The sequence below is a fragment of the Perissodus microlepis genome, chromosome 7 (genome assembly GCF_051167445.1).
Source record: "Perissodus microlepis isolate ML-2025 ecotype Zambia chromosome 7, ASM5116744v1, whole genome shotgun sequence".
NCBI classification, from domain to species: Eukaryota; Metazoa; Chordata; class Actinopteri; order Cichliformes; family Cichlidae; genus Perissodus; species Perissodus microlepis.
This window is the reverse complement of record NC_140467.1, coordinates 18399833-18416066: the sequence shown is the minus strand read 5'-3', so window position 1 is coordinate 18416066 and position 16234 is coordinate 18399833. Positions and strand designations below refer to the sequence as shown.

General features: G+C 41.4%; 1 protein-coding gene across 16 annotated transcripts in view; it reads left to right on the top strand.

Moving 5' to 3' along the window:
* Positions 1-16234, top strand: part of pparab (peroxisome proliferator-activated receptor alpha b) — a 91251-nt gene that overhangs the window by 24405 nt on the left and 50612 nt on the right. For 4 of the 16 annotated variants that reach the window (XM_084933952.1, XM_084933950.1, XM_084933953.1 and 1 more), the window contains one exon: positions 6448-6527. The exons of 6 other annotated variants lie outside the window; for them this stretch is intronic. The gene's annotated coding sequence lies outside the window, so the exon portion shown is untranslated. Of the gene's footprint in view, positions 1-6447; positions 6528-11678; positions 15084-16234 lie in introns of those variants that run through there. 6 more of the 16 variants (XM_084933958.1, XM_084933957.1, XM_084933959.1 and 3 more) reach the window with 4 other exon arrangements.

The window sequence follows — 16234 nt, the reverse complement described above, 5'->3', positions numbered from 1 at the left end:
AATGACTGTGGATATTTTGAATTTAATGATCAAGATCATGGGAAATCTGTACTGCTTGAATGTTTTTAAGACATTAAAATAGCAAAGTATATTCCCAAGTCTAATGAGAAAAATCTTCTTCGAGGTGTCGCTTGAAAGTATAATCAAATTTGCAGTAAAGCTGTTTTCTGATTGCCTTTTTTGAAAATTGCGGAAATTTTCTAGTTTAAACAACAAAAGTTTGCGTATTTGTCGAATATTCTGCTTTGGATTTCAGATGTGCTGTGTTATGTTGGGTGTCGGGTTTTACATAGAAGATGGCTTTTTTTGAAGGACAAAGTCAAAATGATTACTCAAAGCTTTCAAGAGTGAGGCTTACTGTTGCATATGTAGCTTATAATGCTCATTCATATGAATGTAAGCTTTGCTGTACTAGCTGTGGACACATGGTTTTGGCTGGAGGAGTATCTCGCTACTCCACCCCAAGGCCTTTTTGGCACTGAATGGCAGGAGTGCAGTGGAAGGTTGCATGTCGAGAGGCAGATGGCAGGGTTTTCAGCATTTTCTCTCTGTGTGTAAAAGCATACCTACAACAACACAACAGCCTGGTACAACCCACAGTGGGTGCACTGAAGCAAACTAACAGTTTATTGCATCTACACAGCAGAGCTAGCAATGGGACACACACAGTCACACATACACACTACACACTAATACAAATTTACCGTCAAACGTGCGCGTAAATGTATTTGTGTAGTTAATAGTAGTTCATAATAATTGTACTTTTTTTTGTTGATGCTTTCTTGGTGTATGATGTGAGGTTTAGTCAAATAGTTGGTTAGAAGCATTTTTTCATGTAATTACCAACAGCAAAGTGGCTCAAATGGCTTCTTTTAATTTTTAATTTTTATTTTATGTAAATGGAAATATGTACTTAATATAATGCAGAAGCAAAGCAGACACCAAAACTGCATGCCACAATTACAACACCAAGTTCTCAAACTTGAACTTGACTGTCCTTGAACTTGAATGGGGGGAAAAAAATCAACAATTATTCTTAGTCTGAGTATGTTAGTTAAAACATATGGTGCTAACAAAAATCCATCTGAAAAAACGTGGGACATTTTTTAATAGATAAGCAAAAAAAAAAGTGTGTGTGTGTGTGTGAGGGGGGAAGGGGGTGCACTATGCAAAAGATTATTTGTCATGTTCAGTTATTTTTCTACAATATTCGCAACAATTCTGTAAGTAATTTATTACTATTGGTATTACATGTATCATACTGAGCTAACCCTGCTATTTTTAATTTATTACTCACTTTCAGTTTAATTTATATTTGAGTTTGTCCATGTGAAACTCAAATATTTCATAACGCGTAGTAAAAAGAGAAGAAAATATAAAAACGGACGAATATGTGCACATGTGCACGTCCTCATTTTTTTCTGCCAAGTGTAATTGTTTAAAACAAATCTTTGTCCCGTGAAGTTTTTTTGTAAGCAGACGTCTTCATAGAGGAAACTAAGCAGAAAGCGTAATAGAAAAATATGTATGCTAAAACACAGTTTTTAAAGTATTTACATTACTGTAGAGATCAGTTTACGGATAGCTAAGTCACAGCAGCAGCCTTTTTTGGTGTGTGTGTGTGTGTGTGTGTGTGTGTGTGTGTGTGTGTGTGTGTGTGTGTGTGAGTGTGTTTGCAGTAAAATAATGGTGCAAGGCATGATTGAGCATGTTTCTACTTGTTGCTGCATCATATATATGATTTTGTTTCTTAAACATTCATATATATATATATATATATATATAATACACACACACACACACACACACACACGTACACATATATATTTGACCACAAAACCCTTTTATTATTCCATGACTTTTCAAGTGTCACAATAAAAATGTATTTATAACTGCGACAATTCTCAGAATTAAATTATTAATAATAATAATAGTTGTTCATAATCATTTAGTTCTACCTTTCGACTAGTGTAAAAAAGGCAATTGTTGTATGAAGTATTCTCCAAATGATCATTTATATAGTAGCAGTAATACATAATTTATTTTGTGTAAAATTGCAATAATCCCTTTTTACACACTTGGACATTTTCACATTTCTGAATCATACATAATTAAAAAAAAATATGTGTTTCACATCAGCAAGAATACATGGAGTGTAATATTGTTGTCTTTTGTGTTGCTGTTTCATTTTGCACATTTCGATGCTCGTGTGTGTGTGTGTGTGTGTGTGTGTGTGTGTGTGGTGAGGCAGCCCTGTGCAGACTGCTGTCTGAGTGTTTGAGTATGAAGTTTTGAGTATGTGGTTGAGGTCGTGTGTGAGTGCTCAGCATATTCTTACTAGAGCAACTCAGTGAAAATGAGTCATTCATGAGTACAACACAGCAATAAGCCACCGACACAGTGCTTCATTTGTTAAATGGATAAATTGGTATTTTAGATTATGTGATTTTGTTTCATTTATGAGCTTGCTGTGATGTTGTGAATTTCATCCAATTTCCTCCTGGCTAATATGAAATCCAGATTGGAGTGATGAATGGGGGCCAAGTCACCACTCACTGTAAATATATTTTTGTGCCATAATAATGAAGCCGCTTTGAATTCTGCTGCTTAAAGCGGCTTCGGTGAGCTGTTAAAAATACAATAAAACTGAAAAAGCCAACATAATGGAAGTTATATTGTATGTCTGAGCTCTCTGGAGAGCTGTCAGGGTTTGGGATTTTGTTGTCCTACTCTGCTGTCTGGGCTTGCTCTACAAAAACACATGTAGCACTCTTAAGTTGAATGTATTCACAGATTCACTGTAAAAGTGTTTTCTATGTTTGAAGAATCGAAGTTTTTTGCACGTTTATCTCACTGTTTATTATGTGATCAGATATTTCTTAACTGCATGTCTGTTTCTATTAAACTTTTTACATTACTTTCCCACTTTTTAGTAAATGGTCGTGTATATTAAAGAAAATACATAAAAAAAATGAAACCTGATGTGATTTTATGTCGATCTAAAATGAGTTCAAAGCATCAATATATTGATCCATCCTATATTTAGGTGCAGGATTCTTACTGAAGCAGTAACACTATGCAGCAGGTCTGCATAGTGTTACTGCAGCGCATCTAAAGGTCAAGCTGAATTCCACCAAAACCTGCAATAAAATGCTTTTCACTGTGCTCGTGTGGGCATCGTAGCGCCTTCAACATTAGAGTTAGAAAACTTTTAAAAGGGGCCCTTTAGTGCAGTCATGCCGAGTCTCTGTATTAGAAGATGACCAGGCCCCCTGTTGCTCTCCTCAACGTGGAAGAATCCATGAGTGGATCTACAGTGGCCACTACAGGCTGTGGCACACACAGGAGTTACAGTACACAAGAAAGTAGGCCAGGCCTAAACAGAGAGGAGAGAATCTAGAGAAAAAGTCCTCAATGCACGCACACACACAAAAAAAACATATACAAGAATTTTCAGTGTTCTGGTCAACTATATAAGTGCTGAAATTATGTCATAAAAACTAAAAAAAAATTTATAAAATGCTGGGGAAAAACCCAAACTATGTATAGATTAACACCTAAGCTGTGTATTGAGGTGTGTTTATCTGCAGCACCACTCCTACTTTATCCGTATTTTATTTTTATGTGGTTATGTTTGGATGTTTCTGCACCGGAACCTTTGTGCAGTCTGTGTCGGTGTGTAGTCCTCGGGCAGTGATTGCAGGCAGGGTGTGAGGGCGGGACTCTGTGATAACACAGCAACCACGAGAACATTCGGTATACTAATACATACAGACCCATTCGTGTTACAGAGACCACACGCAACCTCCACGGTTTTGATGCTTGTGTTTGCTTCAGTTTGCTACATTTTTGCGGGGTTGAATGTATCTCCAAGTCTGTGTTTCTGCTCGTGTGTCCTTTCCTGTTTGTGAAGCATGCGCTGCGTTCACGCAAAATCTGGCAGCGCGGCATCTTTTCGAAGGGTTGCGCAAGTTATTTTGCTCGTTCGCTTCTACTTTAACAACATGAAGCTATCCAAAACTACTGTTTCATTTCTCTAATTCGCCGCTTTATTCACTTTTTAGTTTGCTCGATCACTGCTGCTCTTTGTCTCTCTCTCTCTGTTCATTTACAAACAGTACCCAGCTACAACACAATCACAGGCACATATGCTGATGCTCTTACATTCATATTCCTGCACCAACAAAAAAAATCCTGCTTTTTCTCACCCATCTCATCATACATGGAAGCCATTAGTCCATTACCCTGCTGACTACTGAGGACTGGACTTTTTTTTTTGTTCCTTCCTGTGTTAATCAGGATGTCAGCTGGGAGTGTCACATGTAATTTATCCACAAAACCACAGCAATTCCACAGAGACGGTAAGTACAGTCATAATGACATAATATTGGACTGGGACAAAGTTTCAAAGCATGACAGAAGATTAGAATTTTCCTCCCCTGTACGTATCCCTCTTTTTTTTCCTCCAGACATTCTGTAAGTAAAAAAAATGCTTTACATCATGAGCAAAAGTTTGTGTTTCTTTTTTCCCCTCAATTGGACAACTCTCACATTTGAAAACCGAGCACTGTTTTCTCATGAGAGTTTGTTAGAAGTTTGACACATGTAATATTTGAGCATTGTAAATACTCATTGTTTTTCTCTTCCTGCCCTAATCAAACGCACTGAGGCTTTAATACACAGCATCACGTGCGAGTGTCTCTCGGCACACATCGTCGGGACAGATGCTTGTTTTATGTACCTGCCAGGCAAAGCGATATTCCAGATAATGCTCAGCTGCACCCACTCGTTTTTTTCTTTTCCAGCACTCATATATTTCTTCAGCTTTTGGCCTCTGCTGTCGCCAAGGCAATTTAGTCCGAGAAAAACTGCAGAATCAGCAACCTCGTTCCACTCGGAGGTAAAATTGGAAGTGTTGAAAAGCTTCGCCTGCAACCCTTGCCCCCCCCCCCCCCCGACTATCAAAATACTGTAAATCCCTTTCCTTCAGCTCACCTCCACTCCATCACTTTCTACTGCTCGTCACTGATGAGCTAAATTATGTTGGCTGCATTTACTGTTGGCAACGTTTAGCGAACTGGATTGGTTTGGGCTGTTTTTTTTGGGGGGTTTTTTGCTCATTTTGTTTGACTACAGTTTCTGCTGACTTGTGCCATGTAATACAGCAAATACAGCACTTGATGTTTATGTAATGTGCATATACTCAGGTTTCCTCGCTTGCACTCACCAAAAGGTTTTAGAATTTCGAGTGAAGTATGACAAAAGCCTCCATACCAACACAAAACCCACCGACATAATGCATGTGTAGTTTTCTTTCTATACTCACAGCCATTCATGTGGTATATTCTCATATCATGTTGACTGTCCCATCTGCACACACACAGGCAGGTTCGTGAGTCATCAACATGTATATGCACACAAACAGCATACCCACACACGCACAAAGTGCAGTGGGTGCACAGCTCAGACATGAATCTCTCTCCGTGGAGGCTGGAGGAGTTGGGTTACTCATGAGCCCATAAACATGTGCTGGCAACACTCCAAGGTACTGCACTGTAATTACAAACGTTAGAAACAATATATAAAAGACCCTTTGCCCGACAAGGCCGTGCTCCGCGTTGCAATTAGCATCCGTGTCCAGAATTATCACCCTTCGCCAGCTGCCGCCGCACCGAGTGAAAGCCTTAAATCGGCAGTGTCCTCCTCGGCCCGCGAAATTGTCACATTTGCTCTTTATTCTCTTCTGCACTTATTTTTTACTTGCGCAATCTGAGATTTGGCTAACAACGCCTACCTCTGTCGCCTCGCTTCCTGTTCCACCTCCACGTGATGGCGTCACATGTGCACGACGCACGATAACCAAAAAGCTACCTTGTACATTAACTCTGCGCAGCCCGCACATGCCCTCTTCTGCGAACCGAGCATACTGTGCTGCATGTGTAAAAGAAAAAAACAAAAAAAGACTTATTAGACTCACAAGTACGTGCAGATGCACCACTTCACCCACGCACATGACACTGTGGGCTTTCGGTAACACGGTGTGCCAAAGCGTGCACATGTATACAGCGAGTGGGCGCTACCGGGCGAGGCCGAGGCCACAGAGGAGCTTGTGTGTGTGTGAAGTGTGCGGGTGTGTTGGTGTAGGGTGAGCATGCGGCAGTAAGAGTGGTACAGGCCAGCAGAGAGGGTGCGGTGTGTTACATGTTTCGCTAATGAGCTTCCTTGGCCACGCAAAAGTGTAGGGTGAGCTTATTAGTAAACAGGCTACAGAGAAAAGACCCTACAGCCCTCTGCCGCTGCTACTGCTGCTGCAGGCTACTCAACCGATCAGGCTCTCTGTCTCCTCTCGATTGTGTTTTTCACTTCCTCTCTGTTTACGTTGCTGTAAATTGTCTCTCACTCCATTCCCCCCCCCCCCCCCCCCATCTCTGTCTTTCCTTCTCGTAGGCAGTGAGACAGAGTTTTGATCTCCAAGCGCAAACAGTTTTGGCCAGAGAGAGAAATTATGCAAATACACACTGGCGATTGTAAGTACCCCAACGTGTTAGAAATGTTTTGGGCTTTTTTTTGTACAGGATGATGTATTCTGATGCTGTTGGATTGTCTTGCATTTCAATTTCATTGAGATAGGGGCCTGTAATTAAACGCTGTGCAGGTTACGTCCCCGCTTTGTCTACATGTATTTTCTTTCTCTTTGTGAGCCTGGAACAGATTAAAATCATAATGTGTTGTGCCTTTATCCCTTTTTTTTTAGAAAGGCCAAGGTCCCGATGGCTTTATTAGCGCAGCACATTAAGAAAGAAAAAAAAACAAAACAAAGATAATCTTTTCACGCACATGCGCAGAAAACACTTATCCGAACTGCCTGCTAGGCAACGACTTGACTCTCCCTCTCTCTCCCTATGCATGGTCCTGAAACTGTTGGAAAATGGCTTCCACTCTGTGCCTTCCAGCTCTCAGCTCCCTGCCGCCATTTTGTGCATCGCTGCCAAAGTAGTCAGGTAGCAGAGGAAGAGAGTAAAGTGGGAAAGAACAAAGTGGGTGCGACTGGATGCTGGGTTCAGGGGAAAAAGGGGGAAAAAAAGTCTAATAAACTGTGAAAAGGTGTGCAAATTGAGGAAAAGTAGCGCTCTAATGTACAGTGACAGGACCATTAGCGTGCCTATTTCTTATGGGGAAATGTTTCAATTGTTGTTGGCTGATTAGATAAAAATCAAGCGGCCTCCACTCTGGATCACTTCCAGCTCCTCTTTTCAACAAGCTGACCTCAAGTGGACACCATAAACAGTGCCTTTTTTTTCATAGGGGCAAATGTGCGCTGGCAGTGGCCACAGTTGTGTCGCACCCTTGCGCGTTGCCTCCAACCCCCGCCTGCTTTCTCTCAACATAACCTGCTGTCTTGTAGCTACTTAAAGCCAGTGAATGGATAAAATCTTTAACCTCTGCTTTTTAACCTGTCTCCACCCTAACCACAGTGCACCGAGCTGGAGCTTCAGCCCATAACTGCGGCTGTATTGTACGGACTTAGTAACCCCAGGCACCACCCTGCAATCTATAGCTATAGTGACTAGCTGCCTGCGGCTCTGGAATTCTGTGTGCGCTCCACGTTTGATTATAAGTGCAGATGTTATGAAAGAGCTTCTCTCATTTACAGCCCACAGACACTAAAACAGGTGTTCAGTAGGTGTATAAAGCTCTCTTGATCCCCCACTACCAGTCTGAAATGACACACACCATTTCTTTTTTTTTTTTTTTTTGTTTGCTTTGCTTCTGGGACTGTTTCAGGTTAACAGCCCAGTATTGCAACAGCGAGTTAAAGAAAAAAAGAAAAAAAGTCTGGGGTTGGGAGAAAAAAATCATACATAATATAATTATTATAAAGTCATAAAAGCAGAAATTATGTTAGAAAAAGCAAAATTGACCTAAAAAGCAGGGGGGGAAAAGACTTGCTTGTAATTGCAAGGTTGGATGAACCTCATCGCACCAGCTCCAAGAACTTTGTTATACATATATATGTGTGTGTGTGTGTGTGTGTGTGTGTGTGTGTGTGTGTGTGTGTGTGTGTGTGCGTGTGTGTGTGTGTGTGTGTGAAGAAAGGGGCTAAAGTGTTCCACGGAAAAACAGCAAACATCAGCTACACAACATCGTAAATGACCAGAAAATAAATGAGCAGATTGACACCATTCATCGGGTTGTACCTGTTAATAGCGTCAAGTGTTATAAAACCTCCCTCACTGTATCATTGTGCCTCACTGCTGCCATGTAACTGATTTAGACAGTAGGTGCAAAATATAGCAGAGGTCCCTCTGGCAGTAAAACCTGGCCTATTTAGGCCTGTCACATACACGCTCTCTATGAGACAGCCACTCAGTCAGCGGCAGCTCCGAATGCACTCTGTCCCCTTTGACTGCTCACTCCTTAATCTGCCCATGTGCTTGCATATGGGACAGAGAGGCCTCCATGTTGTGTTTGTAGTATGAATTATGAATCCTGTTGCATAACCGCGGCCTGCTTCTAGGGCATATCACTACAACATCTACCCAGAGACCAAAGCTTGAATACATTTACCCGGCCTAGACCTCTTGGAAATAATACTGTGAAGCTGTGCCTGCCTGCATTTGTTTATGGTTATATAGAGCAGATGGCCATGCAACAGGGTCACATAGTCACGCACTGGCTGCCTCACTTGTACTGTCACACGCACAAACCCCTATAGGCAGAAACGTAGCAATCTTCAAAGCATTGGAGGAGATTGAAGGCACAGCAGTTCATTCAGTCATTTTTCTTTTATACCTCACTGTTTGGGTGTGGGTAGGTGGGGGGGGGGGTATTAAAAGTTGTTATCAGGGTATATAACTGTATATTCCCATTTATGCTGGCAGCTATCCTGGAACTGTAGGAACTGGTGCTAAAACCTTCTGCCAAATCAATGCTAACTATGGTTGACTGCGCTGTATTCACAGCGTTAGATTTCAGCGGTGAGCCTGACTAAACGCAGCTGTAGCCTGAGAGTTACAGGCTCTTGAAGGTTACAAACTGTGCAGATCCCCGGCCTGCTGTCTGTCAGCTGAAGTTCATATTCAGGGAGAAAGGTATTTGTTCAACCCTCTAAATATAGCTGGTGACAGATGCCGCTCAAAGGGGCACTGCCCATTTGAAAGGGGCCCTGCGAGCAGGCCGGCGCAGAACACAGTGCATGTAGACGTGTCAGAGCTATAGCCTTCCTCTAATAGACAGAGGCCTTGCAGGTCACCAGCAGCCACATGGCAGTGCGCATTTCACCAGAGCTCTTTAGAGTGGCAGTACGAAGATTAAGACTTTGACTTCGATGAGCAAAAAAAGGTTGCTTTTTTGTATTTTTATACATTTATTTAACTCGGTATCAACGTAACCCACTATGGGAAACTAACACAGTTCAAGTTTCTTAAGACCTGTATCTATAAAAACGGCAGTGTCTTAAGAAGAAGAAGGCGAGGGAGCATACATAGAAATAACCCCACAAAGCATAACGTGAGGGTTATGCTCACGTTACCATCTCCACCATCTGTATAATTTTAAAGTGAAATCATGCACTTCTGTACCACCTATGCAAAATAAAACCAACAATCCACCTTTGAATAAATAATAAATTCTCATTGTTAAGTGCCCGCCGATAACTAATTTTGAATGTCTTGAGCAATAATCTGTAGAGTCATTGAAAACGTAGACAGGCACCATTACTCAGGGGGCCCAGATTTGCGACAGTGTGAGACACCTGCTTTCAAGCTTTTTTTCTGGGTAGACCTTTGTCTTCAATTCAATTCAATTCAATTTTATTTATATAGCGCCAAATCACAACAAAAGTCGCCTCAAGGCGCTTCATAGATACAGAGAAAAACCCAACAATCATATGACCCCCTATGAGCAAGCACTTTGGCGACAGTGGGAAGGAAAAACTCCCTTTTAACAGGAAGAAACCTCTGGCAGAACCAGGCTCAGGGAGGGGCGGCCATCTGCTGCGACCGGTTGAGGTGAGAGAAGAAAAACAGGATAAAAGACATGCTGTGGAAGAGAGACAGAGGTTAATAACAGATATGATTCAATGCAGAGAGGTCTATTAACACATAGTGAGTGAGAAAAGTGACTGGAAGGAAAAACTCAATGCATCATGGGACTCCCCGGCAGCCTACGTCTATTGCAGCATAACTAAGGGAGGATTCAGGGTCACCTGGTCCAGCCCTAACTATATGCTTTAGCAAAAAGGAAAGTTTTAAGCCTAATCTTGAAAGTAGAGATAGTGTCTGTCTCCTGAATCCAAACTGGAAGCTGGTTCCACAGAAGAGGGGCCTGAAAACTGAAGGCTCTGCCTCCCATTCTACTTTTAAATACTCTAGGAACAACAAGTAGTTCTGCAGAGCGAGAGTGAAGTGCTCTAATAGGGTGATATGGTACTACAAGGTCATTAAGATAAGATGGGGCCTGATTATTTAAGACCTTGTATGTGAGGAGCAGGATTTTGAATTCAATTCTGGATTTAACAGGAAGCCAATGAAGGGAAGCCAATACAGGAGAAATATGCTCTCTCTTTCTAGTCCCTGTCAGTACTCTTGCTGCAGCATTTTGGATTAGCTGAAGGCTTTTCAGCGAGTTTTTTGGACACCCTGATAATAATGAATTACAGTAGTCCAGCCTGGAAGTAATAAATGCATGAACTAGTTTTTCAGCGTCACTAAGAGACAGGATATTTCTAACTTTAGAGATGTTGCGCAAATGGAAGAAAGCAATTCAATTCAATTCAATTCAATTTTATTTATATAGCGCCAAATCACAACAAAAGTCGCCTCAAGGCGCTTCATAGATACAGAGAAAAACCCAACAATCATATGACCCCCTATGAGCAAGCACTTTGGCGACAGTGGGAAGGAAAAACTCCCTTTTAACAGGAAGAAACCTCCGGCAGAACCAGGCTCAGGGAGGGGCGGCCATCTGCTGCGACCGGTTGGGGTGAGAGAAGGAAGACAGGATAAAAGACATGCTGTGGAAGAGAGACAGAGGTTAATAACAGATATGATTCAATGCAGAGAGGTCTATTAATACATAGTGAGTGAGAAAGGTGACTGGAAAGGAAAAACTCAATGCATCTTGGGAATCCCCCGGCAGCCTACGTCTATTGCAGCATAACTAAGGGAGGATTCAGGGTCACCTGGTCCAGCCCTAACTATATGCTTTAGCAAAAAGGAAAGTTTTAAGCCTAATCTTAAAAGTAGAGATAGTTTCTGTCTCCCGAATCCAAACTGGAAGCTGGTTCCACAGAAGAGGGGCCTGAAAACTGAAGGCTCTGCCTCCCATTCTACTTTTAAATACTCTAGGAACAACAAGTAGGCCTGCAGAGCGAGAGCGAAGTGCTCTAATAGGGTGATATGGTACTACAAGGTCATTAAGATAAGATGGGGCCTGATTATTTAAGACCTTGTATGTGAGGAGCAGGATTTTGAATTCAATTCTGGATTTAACAGGAAGCCAATGAAGGGAAGCCACAACAGGAGAAATATGCTCTCTCCTTCTAGTCCCTGTCAGGACTCTTGCTGCAGCATTTTGGATTAGCTGAAGGCTTTTCAGTGAGTTTTTGGACATCCTGATAATAATGAATTACAGTAGTCCAGCCTGGAAGTAATAAATGCATGAACTAGTTTTTCAGCATCACTCTGAGACAGGATATTTCTAATTTTAGAGATGTTGCGCAAATGGAAGAAAGCAGTCTTACATATTTGTTTAATATGTGCGTTGAAGGACATGTCCTGGTCAAAAATGACTCCAAGGTTCCTCACAGCGTTACTGGAGGCCAAGGTAATGCCATCCAGAGTATGAATCTGGTTAGATACCATATTTCTAAGATTTTCAGGGCCGAGTACAATAACCTCAGTTTTATCTGAATTAAGAAGCAGAAAGTTAGCGGCCATCCAGGTCTTTATGTCTTTAAGACATTCCTGCAGTTTAACTAATTGGTGCGTGTTGTCTGGCTTCATAGATAGATAAAGCTGGGTGTCATCGGCATAGCAGTGAAAATGTATGCTATGTCTTCTAATGATGCTGCCTAGGGGAAGCATGTATAGTGTAAACAGAATTGGTCCTAGCACTGAACCCTGTGGAACTCCATAATTAACCTCAGTGTGTGAAGAGGACTCTCCATTTACATGTACAAATTGGAGTCTATTAGATAGATATGATACAAACCACTGCAGCGCAGTACCTGTAATACCTACAGCATGTTCTAATTGCTCTAATAGGATATTATGGTCAACAGTATCGAATGCTGCACTGAGGTCTAGCAGGACAAGCACAGAGATGAGTCCACTGTCAGAGGCCATAAGAAGATCATTTGTAACGTTCACTAAAGCTGTTTCTGTGCTGTGATGAGCTCTGAAACCTGACTGAAACTCTTCAAATAAGCCATTCCTCTGCAGATGATCTGTTAGCTGTTTGGCAACTACTCTTTCAAGGATTTTTGATATGAAAGGAAGGTTGGAGATTGGCCTATAATTAGCTAAGACTGCTGGGTCTAGAGATGGCTTTTTGAGTAAAGGTTTAACTACAGCCACCTTGAAGGCCTGTGGTACATAGCCGATTATTAGAGATAGGTTGATCATATTTAAGATCGAAGAATTAATTAATGGCAGGACTTCTTTGAGCAGTTTTGTAGGAATGGGGTCTAAAAGACACGTTGATGGTTTGGAGGAAGTAATTATTGAAGTTAACTCAGAAAGATCAATTGGAGAAAAAGAGTCTAACTTAACATCAATGGTACTAAAAGTAGCTGTAGATAATATTACATCTGTGAGATGATTATTGGTAATTTTTTCTCTAATGATAAAAATTTTATTTGTGAAGAAGTTCATGAAGTCATTACTAGTTAACGTTAAAGGGATGGTTGGCTCAAAAGAGCTCTGACTTTTTGTCAGCCTGGCTACAGTGCTGAAGAGAAACCTGGGGTTGTTCTTATTTTCTTCAATCAGTGACAAATAGTAAGATTTTCTGGCTTTGTGGAGGGCTTTCTTATAAAGCAACAAACTATTTCTCCAAGCTAAAAGATGATCCTCTAAATTTGTGACACACCATTTCCTCTCCAGCTTACAAGTCATCTGCTTTAGGCTACGTGTTTTAGAGTTATACCACGGAGTCAGGTACTTCTGATTTGAGACCTTAGTTTTCACCGGAGCTACAGTATCCAGAGTCGTACGTAGTGAGAAGGTGAAATTATTAACAAGATAATCGACCTCTGTTGGAGTAGCGTTCAGATAGCTGCTCTGCTCTATGTTGGTACAGGGCATTGAAGATGATAACAGTGGGTGGATTATATTCTTAAACTTAGTTACAGCGCTTTCAGAAAGACATCTACTGTGATAAAGTCTACTCTCCACTGCTGTGTAATCAATTATTGTAAATGTAAATGTTATCAGGAAATGATCAGACAGGAGAGGGTTTTCAGGAAACACTGTTAAATGTTCAGTTTCTATGCCATATGTTAAAACAAGATCTAGAGTGTGATTAAAGTGGTGGGTGGGTTCTTTTACATTTTGAGAGAAGCCAATTGAGTCTAATAACAGATTAAATGCTGTGTTGAGGCTGTCATTCTTAGCATCTACATGGATGTTAAAATCACCCACAATAATTATTTTATCTGAGCTGAGAACTAAAATCAGATAAAAAGTCTGAGAAATCAGAGAGAAACTCTGTGTAAGGCCCAGGTGGACGATATATGATAACAAGTAAGACTGGTTTCTGAGTTTTACAGCTGGGGTGGGCAAGGCTAAGCATCAGGCTTTCAAATGAAGTAAAAGTCTGCTTTGGTCTTGCTGTGCATCCTGCAGCCTGTGTGTATATGCATGCAAATGTGTGGATGTTTCTTTGTGTATGTGCAATTGTACACTGCGTGAGAGAGATGAGAAGCAGCTGGCAAGGTTGGGCTGAGTGGTGTGGGAAACCCCTGCTGTGTACATTGTCATTACAGTGATTGGGGTCTCATTTGTTTTTTACCCCTAGAGTTGGGGCCGCAGGGCCACACTGGAATGAGCTAAGTTTGCCTAATCCAGCCCTCCTCACCTCGCATGTTTATGGCTCTGCTGCGGGATGGAGGGGTTGGAGGGGTATAAGTCAGTGGGGCCAGTTCATCTCGCAGTCTTACAGGCAGACACATACTTTAACCACGTTGGCGAGAGTACACGCACACTTGCACATGTATGCATTTGCTCATCTGCATGCACAAACACCACAAGTGTCAAGTGCGTTCAGTGCACATGCGCTAATGTGTTCTTGCAGCATCACAAACACACGCTATGCACACACTGTACATTCAAACTTATTCATGTGAACTTTGAACTCCCTGTTCTTTCATTACTAACACACACTTGCACAAGGTTTGCAAGCTCAGTATCTGCCTCATGCAGAGGTGACGGGGAGGTCAGCCTGTCTGACTTTGAGCAGAATCCCCCTGTGGCTTGCCCCAGCCATTCCCCCTGGCATGTGTAACAGGACCTGCCCAAGCAGCCTCTCCTCTTCCCCCAGCTCCTGTCCTCCTACTGCTGCCTGCCCCTTGGCCCTGGTATAAATAGATGGGTCATGACTGCTGTGCTATCTGTATCGAGGGGGGTAGGGGTGGTGGGGGGTGAATAGTCCACCCTGTCTATCTACAAGATTCCTCGTGTCTGCACCATTTCTGCTGCAGCAGGACATAAAAAGAAAAACAGGTATTTCTGACCACATCATTTGTGACTAGAGACTGCACACTAATGTCACCATGTTGAGTGTGTATGGGTGTACTTGCAAAGTTGAACTATAGTGTAGTGTGTGAGTGATCTTTTTATCCCTGAATACAATGTTTTTTATAGATATTATTGTATTTTCTTTTTTCTTTTTTTTTTACCCATCAGGATTTTTGTACATGAGGAAGACCCTCCAGTGGTGTAGTGGTTAACACATATGCTTGGGAAATCAAAGGGTACTTGTTCAGTTCCAGCTGGAGACATACATCCCTTTAGGGCTTGTATCTGGTATCTAACTCTGACAAAGCATGCAGAGCCGCCTGCTGTGGTGACCCCTTGTGGCAAGTAAGAAGCTTTTTGTTTTATTTTATTATTCATGAAGGTTGGCCTGGTAGTTTTGGTTATCAAACAAACGGTTAAATGAATGCTATAGAAAACCTGTGTCCACATTGACTTTCAGTACAGATGATGTAGTAATTGTCTGATATTAGCCAATAAGTAAGCATATGATTTCAAATTTACCGCTTGAAATTTTGTGCTACTTGCAGATCTCGTCGGTTTGACTAGGTCACTGGATATGCAACATAGTTGTACTTGTGCGTCGTAAACTTTATTGCATCTTTGGCCAAAAGTCAACTATTTGCCTCTATACATAAGTATAGAAACAAAAAATGCAAATTGCGTGACTTTAATCAACTTTGTAGATCCTTCTGAGTGCCAGAAATATCCCCTTGCAGTAAAAACTACATTGCTAGTGCTACTGCACTGTCACCTCTAGATTTTATGGTGAAACATCAGAAGTCAGTCTGACTGTGACCAAATAAAAGACGAGAAGGTTTAAACATTGATTTTACTGTTGTAGTGGTTTGTATTATTATTTATTTATTTTAGGTAAATGAAGAGCATTTAATATATGCTGACATTTCTTTCTGTAACCATCTTTTATGTCGGTGATACAATGTTGTAGAGGTTAGTGCTGCTGCCTCACAGCCAGAAGGTTCTGGTAATGAACCACGGTATATTCATGTTGGTATGTTCTGTAAGTGCAGAATAGATGAGATACATTAAAGCTTTGAGTGGTCAGTAAAATGACAAAACATGATGGAAATTTGTAATTTTCAGGAATGAATAATAAGAATCTGAGGTTGGATATTACATTAAAGTGGTCTTTAAAAAAAAATCTACCCACTCGCTGACCTTAAACCACCAGAACCTCAAAGATCAGGTTACAAGGTTATAGCTGAACTGATTGGCAATGTAGCACTTAGACTCAAGTGTGATTAAGTTAAAGTGAGTTTTTAAGCAGCGCCTAGCTTTGCTGTGAACACTGTGTGAAAATGTGATTAGGTAAATCAATAAAATGTTTTACCTTACTTCCTTTTTCCAAGCTTATGTGCATGTGTTTCAAACTGTGACCTTCTGTATGTGATTTGGTTTCACGTGTGCATCCATATATGTGTTTTGTGGGACATTGTGAGGCAAAGATGTGCAGAAAG